The sequence below is a fragment of the Aquarana catesbeiana genome, linkage group LG04 (assembly GCF_042186555.1).
Source record: "Aquarana catesbeiana isolate 2022-GZ linkage group LG04, ASM4218655v1, whole genome shotgun sequence".
NCBI lineage: Eukaryota > Metazoa > Chordata > Amphibia > Anura > Ranidae > Aquarana > Aquarana catesbeiana.
In genome coordinates this window covers 366,192,108-366,200,498 of record NC_133327.1, presented here as the reverse complement: position 1 = coordinate 366,200,498, position 8,391 = coordinate 366,192,108, and the positions used below count along the sequence as shown (strand labels likewise).

At 39.9% G+C, this 8,391-nt stretch overlaps 1 protein-coding gene across 3 annotated transcripts in view; it reads right to left on the bottom strand.

The window, feature by feature from the left end:
• Window positions 1-2,498: 2,498 nt before the first annotated feature.
• The window catches only part of SOBP (sine oculis binding protein homolog), a 300,195-nt gene continuing 294,302 nt past the window's right edge, over window positions 2,499-8,391 (bottom strand). For all 3 annotated transcript variants that reach the window (XM_073627027.1, XM_073627029.1, XM_073627028.1), the window contains one exon: window positions 2,499-4,263. The gene's annotated coding sequence lies outside the window, so the exon portion shown is untranslated. The remainder of the gene's footprint in view (window positions 4,264-8,391) is intronic.

Here is an 8,391-nt window from a genome sequence, read left to right as displayed (position 1 = left end):
AGCCCCTCATAGTAATGAATGGCTGTATGCTAACTGTACACTGATATATGCCATACTTGTGTAAACTCGTGCATGCACAATTTACTTTTAATGCCTCAAAGTGTACATGTGCATGAAGCCTTAAATGAGGGCTTTTCATTTCTGTATGTGCCCCTGTTGTAATTTTTCCCTCACACCTTGTCTGGTGCAATCAGTATCATTGTGAGAGTAAGGGAACAGGACCCCATATAGCAGTAAAAGATTGACAGGGTTTCTATTTTGTCCCATAAATCTTTCCCATAGTTTGCAGACACTATAACTTTTGCGCAAACCAATCAATATACGCTTATTGCGATTTATTTTACCAAAAATATGTAGAAGAATATATATTGGTCTAAACTAATCAAGAAATATGTTTAAAAAAAAACTTTTGGGGATATTTATTATAGCAAAAAGTAAAACATTTTTTTTTTCAAAATTGACGCTCTTTTTTTGTTTATAGCGCAAAAAATAAAAACCGCAGAGGCGATCAAATACCACCAAAAGAAAGCCTTATTTATGGGGAAAAAATGACGCAAATTTCATTTGGGTACAGCGTTGAACGACCGCGCAATTGTCAGTTAAGGTGACGCAGTGCCAAATTGTAAAAAGTGCTCTGGTCAGGAAGGGGGTAAAATCTTCTGGGGCTGAAGCGGTTAATGAAGGTACAACATTTAGTAACTCAGATGGTTGATGATTAAAACAGGCACATCTAAGTATGCAGGCATCAGGGGTAAAGCTGTCCACGTAGACCGTCCTCTGCCCCGCCGGCTCTTACCGCCATTAGTCTTCAATCGTGGCTACCTTGCAGTAGAGCGATCTGAAAGCGAGGCTTGAAGCGCTCGTGGAGCACAGCGTGTAAGGGATGGTGTAGATGGCAGTGCGGAGGACGGTCTATGTGGACAGCTTTACCCCGGATGCCTGCATACTTAGATGTGCCTGTTTTGATCATGTTTTACGCATGTGAGTTGCTAATTGTAACTGTAGCGCCCACCACCTTTAGGTGGGTGCTATAAGGTTAAAAGTCAGGTTAAATTACCAGTGCCTTACTGTTTGTACAGGTCTGGAGGTTTGATTTGGGTTAGGGTGGAGTTGTAGGTTAGAGGGGGCTGTGACCACCTGTTCATCATCACCCTGAAAAAACCTCCCTTGCTTCTCCAGAGTAATGTTCTGGAAAGGAGGCAGGTCAGGGCTTGAAGGACAGGCAATGTGTATGGCCCTGGTTCAATGGTTAATTTGTTTGGGCAAGGACGGGTTCATATATATACACGGGGGGTTAAATGTTCCCGAGAGTTGGTGTGGTAGGGGTGGAAAGGCAGCAAGATGTGACATTAAGGGTCAGGGCTGGAAGGCCTGGGGTTCAGAGACCCAGAGCTGGAAAGCCACGGAGCTTTCCCGGAAGGCATGGAGGTTCAGAGACTCCATAGCTGGAAGGTTTCATCAACCAAGAATCAAGAAGTGGCTGCAAACCGACCTGAGTAGACCGGGGGATCCTGAACTTCCTTGAGCTGGCGAGGGAAGAAATGACCAGAGGTGAGAAGGCAGGTGAGGCCTGGAACACCCAGCAATTCAGTAGTACCGCATGCTTTTCAGAGGGGCATGAGCCGGTTCGTTAAGGGAAGATTCTAACTACTCGTGCAGCTTAGACAAGAGTCAACATATATCTGTTTGCATCATTCAAGTAACACAACTGCCGAATCAGGAATAAAAGTTATTGTTTAAACTGTTCAACGGTGTCTGTGATTACTACAGAGGAGTGGAAGAAGCGGGGGTTAAACCAGCATGTACTGTAATGAACTAACTAGCAGCTCCTACGGGGGTAGTGCGCTACATAACCATATTCCTACACTTAGAGGCGCCTCTTTTACTTGAGTCTGAAAGACATTAAATGTAACCATATTGCTACACTTAGCGGTGCCTCTCTTACTTGAGCCTGAAAGACGTTAAATGAAGCCATATTGCTACACTTAGAGGCGCCTCTCTTCTCTTTTATACCCTGTAGCTCCTGCTGGATTTTGCTTAATGCATTCCCTATTGACGTTTTTTTTTTATGTGGTTGTGGAACGAATCATCTGAGTTACCGTTATTTCTTACAGAGACATTTGCTTTGATATACAAGTGCTTTGGATTACAAGCATGTTTCCAGAACGAATTATGCTTGCAATACAAGGTTTTACTGTAAATACATTTGACAATGTCCCATGTACAATACATCTGTGTACAAATAGCATGTGTTTGTAAATCATGAAAAAAAAAAAACACATTTATAAAGTTTGCACATAAATTTATAAGATAAAAAGAGATGTTCTAAAGAACAACCCATCAAGACATTACCCTATGAATCCAAACCAACAAAACACAAACAGCAACACTTCAGTTGTACGTTAAGTCCTTGCCACACACACAAGTCGCCCTCTTCACAGTGGGAATGTTTATAACAATACAAAGCTTTTTCTTCAAATGTACCAAAGAATGATGTGTTGTTTTTTTTTTTTTTTTTTTTCATTTTGGAAACATTTGGATGGTTCTGCTGCTCCCAACAGGTTCAGAGTCACAACTGTGGAGACATGTAACATGACAGAAAGAGAATTTGACACTCCACAAGATCAGAGTCCATGTTAATAAATTAAGGGGGTGGTTTTTGAAAACAATACTTTAAACTGCTAAGTGATTCTGTTTTTTTTTCTTTTCTTTTTTTTCTTTTTTACAAATGAAGCTATAGAAATACAGTATATACAGAGTACTAACAGTACACATACACTAAAAAGCTGCTATGTTTCATCTGTACTGCACAGAATGCCTTTATCTTGACTCCACATCAAGGTATAAAATTCATAACTATGTCAAATAGCAGCCACTGTGCAGAAAAGTGAATGAGCAAATGCTTAAATGGAGTTAGTAAACATACACACTGAATCGCAATGTGATTGAGATTCTTCAAAACTTGTCCTTTAAAAAAAGGGGATGGGGGGGAACACTTCACATCATTTCTATAATTCTTTTTTTTTTTTTTAGATATAAGTGCCAGCACATGAGCTCTAAGCTACTGTCATTTTGGACTCTTGGCTACATCTGTACAAGTGCACATAATATAATGAATGTGACTTCTACCCTGTTATATCCTCATACCAGTGACTGAGGACTGAATTGCACATTTTTCATCATCCAGACAGGAGTCAACAAACACGAAAACAGAATAGCAGGCAGGGGAAAAAATGGGAGGTGTGGTTCCATGGAAAGGGGTCTGGGGAAAAAAAAAAAATATTCCTTGTACTTGGCCCCTATTGCGTTACTGGTATGTCCATACTATTTTAATTATAGCGAAAGGGCTGCTAGTATGTGGAGAGATTGTCTCACTGGCTTCCTGGATCAGTGAAATCTAGAGAGGGTGAAATTTCATCCCACATCTCTGATGACGCTCAGCAAATATCTCCTCCCTCCTCTGTCGGATTGCTTTACCCCCTCAGGGAATTCTGGTCTTTAGTTCAACACGTTAGCTCTGTTCCCAATTGGGGCGCAGTTTAGAGGGAGTTTTAAAGGAAATTTGAGCAGAATAAACATTTACAGATCTTCTTTGCCATCCAGCCTGTACAAGAAACCACAATATCATCTATTCATGCTGCCTTCTACTGCACTCTGTTGAAGGATTAAAATCTAACACTGAAAATATGGCATTACACATAAAGGTGGCCTTTGTTAAAATAAAAAGTACACTATTAGGCATTAAAACTTCTGTTTTAAATCGTTTCAATTTAAAAAAAGTGCATTATGGGTAACAGAGAGATGACTTTGAAGCGTTGCTACTCCAGTACAAAACCTTTACCCTTTGTACAGTTCCAAACCTTACATAGCAAAGTACAATTCTCATTGTAGCAGCAAAACAATAACAGTCTCTTAAAAATTATGAAAATGCAGGAGTCCGAATAATTCCAGTCGTATACTTCCAAACCCTACAGACATAGAAGAGATAAATAATCAATTGGTCCACTGTTTTTTTTTTTTCTAAAAGCAACTGTATCTGTAGGGAAAAGTTAAATGAAGAGGAATGCTCAGCATCCTATGAGACATGGATGACATGGCTTTTCTTGCATGACGGCACAATGGGTAGAGACAGCAGGAAGTTTCTGTTCAGCAAAGGCAGTGGCAGGCAAACGTAAAGAGGGAGAGGACCAGCTGGTGTCATTTAGTGAATGGACAGATTGCGCTGCTCCCGTTTCCATGCAAGATACCCTGTTAGCCAGCATCCTATGTAAAGAAAAAGACAATATTAGTACAGGTAAAAGAAAAGAAGTCAGATTGCCATAAACAGCACAATATGTAAAATTTGTTCTGCATTTTGGTTTGAATAGCCTGGATTTCCAAACTTTTTCTTTCTGAATTTAAAGGATCATTTCACCAAGACCTGAAGGTTCATGTATTAGACAGTTTCTAATTCTTGTGGACGCTATTGGTTAGAATCTGCATTTGAGTTCCCAGGTATGCATACCTGCAGTGGCCATTATGAGGGGTCCCACTGTCCCTGTTGGATTCATTTTATTTTTTAGTGCGGAGAAGCAGTAGCAGGAGCTAAAGCATATAATGTTGGGTGGGAACACCAAAACCCCCACATGAAAATGAACAGTGTCAGATCTTGCTTTTGGAATATCCAAGACATATGAGAGACTAGCTGCTGACGCAATCCTCTAGGTTCCACATATAACTAAATATACCTTTTGGGTGGAGTGTCCATTTAAAATTGTCACCCGGAAGTGGGGACACTCTGATGTGGGGACGGGTATCTGTCAAAAACAGGTACCCGCTCCCCCTAAAAGGTTCCAAATGTGGCAGGAGGGGGGGGGGGGGGGGGCAAACAAGTGGCGCTTCCCCTTTTGTGTGGAGCTCTGCTGTAACTGCTTCAGTCAGTCAGACCATAGGAGTAGGTGAGTGCTCTCTTAGCCATTACTGGTGTGATATGGATCTAAGATGTAGATTAGGCTAAAGAGAAAAAAAGAGAACCTGTCCCAGGTTCCATTCAGCTCATTTTACTTACCTCTTTCCTGACCTCACTTCACAGTTACATAAATCATACCTATAATCTCTATTTTTCTCTCTCAAGGTAATAATATAAATATTGGCATTATTGATAAAAATTGTTATAGTCAGTGTTGTATCTATCATAATTAATTCAAGGGGGGTGTCTAGATGAGCAACGTAAGATGTGGTAGTGCCAAATTTGAAATTTTGGATAGTTTTTCTATTTTTTGCTGGAAAACCAGCAAAAAAATGGAGGGAATGACTGAAATGTAAGGGAGACATAAGACTCTCTGCAGCCCCAGCAACATGCAGCATTTTCACATTCCCTGATATAATGGTATGTATACTTGAATAGTAGTTCTACATATACTGTAAAGCAGACAGCATAGAACAGTGGTCTCCAAAATGTGGCCCTGGGGCCAGATGTGGCCCTTTGCTTGCCTTTATCTGGCCCTTGGGGCATTATTACTTGATAAAACACACTATTCTGCCAACTGACACCAACATTGGGGCACCATTTTTCCCACTGACACCAATAATGGGGCACTAGTCCTCCCACTGACACCAAATGTGGCAATGTATACTCCCACTGATGCCAGGAAAATGTCCACTCTCGCTGACCACAAAGTCCGCCCCCCCCCCCCCTAAAGTCTGAAGGAGAATAAACTGACCCTTTGTTTAGAAAGTTTGGAGACCCCTGACATAGAACATAATTATAATAATAATAATAATAATAATAATAATAATTAATTAAGAGGTATCCAAAAAAGCATTATCATTCATATACACCTAGCATTATGTGATATTTAAGTATATCCCTGGCTGTAGACTTTCTACCCATAAACACATGAACACCATTATTCTGTTACAGATATCCTTAAGTATTATATAAGGGCATATTTAGAATAGACTTTTGAGGTCAGAGTACCATTTTCAATAACGGTACTCGTGGAATTTAAAAAGTTTAGGGAGATTTGCTTGCTCTGTTGCAGTGGGGACTGGTGCAGCTGTGCATAGTAACCAATCAGCTTCTAAGTTCAGCTTGTTCAATAAAGCTTTGACAATAAAACCTAAAAGCTGATTGTTTTCTTTACAGAGCTGCACCAGATTTCGCACTCTCCAGTTTTAGTAAATCAACCCCGTAGGAACTAAAGTGGGTGAACCATACATACACAGCAGCAACAATAAGAACCTAGCCATATTGCAATGGCACTCAGGGTGATAGCCTAAGCCTCTTCATTTTACATGGGAATATGTTACTGACATTCGGCAATAGTGGGAAGCTTTGTGACATCCTTGGCAGCCAGGCATGCATTATTATGCACAGCTGCATGAGATTCTGTGTGCACCAGTTTTAGTAAATCTCCCCCATTGTGTTGGGCATATGGTGGAAAGAACACTCACAGATAATAATTGTGCACATCGAGGCTACTGGTGACCTTCCCTATACATTCTCACTGAGTCATCAAGATTTATAGGATATATGTATATATATATATATATATATATATATATATATAGAGAGAGAGAGAGAGAGTATATAGATGTCAGGATTAATATACTAAAGAAATAGAGGCTGTTCACTTTCCTACTTGCCTAGGTGGGCAGCCTTGCCTGCTTTAGTAAATCAGCCTCATAGTGTGTATATGTGTGTGTTTAAAACAGTGAACACTAATAAAACTGAATGTAAACCCCTGGCATTTTTATGTTTTATATTATACATCAATGTGCCACTTATTTGTTCATAACATTACAATTAGAAAATAGAAAATACTGAGGAAACAGCCTTGTAGTTTGCAATAAATAAGCCACATACAGATACTATTGCATAATGACTACATCTGCCTGACAGCTAACAACCATATGTTCCCTAGATAAAAAAAAACTACTTGTTTAAATGGAATCCTACAGTAAAACAGTCTGTTCTATGAAATACATTTTGCTAAATGGAACTAAAGGTTTGTTTATACTTTGGTTGGCATAGTGAAAAAAGACCAGACGCAATCTGTTCTCACATATATAGTATCAAGGCTGGGTACACACATGGTAATTTGGTGTATTCATGAAAAAGGTTCCCAAATCCCACTGACCAAAACCATCAGTTATTGTTTAAATTAGATTTTCATTTTGCAGGTCACTAGCAGGAAAAATCAGCAATAATGTGCAATATAAAGATATGTTAACGTTTGTGACAAGCAATGGATACAGAGATGGACAGGCTTTTCCCTAGATCCATCTCTATTATAGTAAGGCTCTGTTTCCACTAGTGCGACTTTTCATGCGACTTGGGACTGAAAAGTCGCATGACAAATTGTTTCCCATGATTTCCAATGAGTACCGTTCATATCTGTGCGACTTCAAGTCGCAGCGACTTCAAAGTAGTCCCTGCACTACTTTGGTCCCACTTTGATGCGACTTGAGGTCTATAGATACAGGCATTGCTTCAAATCGCGGTAAAAAGTCGCGGTAAAATCGCGGTAAAAAATCGCGGCAAAATCGCGCGACTTTGGGGACGCACTAGTGGAAACCTAGCCTTATTGGATTAATGATGATGATGATATTGACACTATCATACAAAGTGTCTATGCTGTATCTGCAAGTGCCTACGGTTGTCTACAAGACATTGAAATTCATTGTAACATATTTTAGGAACATGACTAATTACAGAGACTATTGTTACAAAAAAATGTGAAGATGATGGGCTACAAAAAATATCCTCATCACAGGATTCTACGGTTAAGTGTTACTAAACCCACAACAGTAAAATCGGTGTGTATATGCAGAAAAGCATGCTTGTTATACTAACTGTAGAACCTAAGGGGTTAATCCTCTGCATTGTGTAAAAAAATGCAGAGGACAGGGGACAAGCTGCACATGCTCAGTTTGGTGTGTATTGCTAGAGTTTTTTTTTCTTGGGAGAGAGCATGTGATCAGCACAGGGCCAATCAGTACTGTCCAGACAGAGGGTCAGGGGTGCTGCTTCCTCATAGGACAGTCAGAAGAGAATGCAAACTCCTACAAGCATAAACCAGACACTGATAGAAGTCACAAGACTGCTCTAACTGCTGATGAGAAAAGGTATTTAGCAGTTTATATTTAAATAATTGCACTTCCATGTTCTGTGGGAGACCAGATATAGTAAATGCAGGGTCCTGGGTTTAGTAACACTTTAAGCTCAGTTTAAAGAAATGCATTCCTGTCAGCTCAATAAAGGTTTTCAGAAGTATACAGTATACTGTGATGTACAGTTCAGAAAGGTGCAGTGTGAAGTACTGTATATGACGTACAGCACAGTGGAAGTATTGAGTATATTATATACAGCACGGTGTACAGCAGAGGGGAATATGTAACTTACAGCGT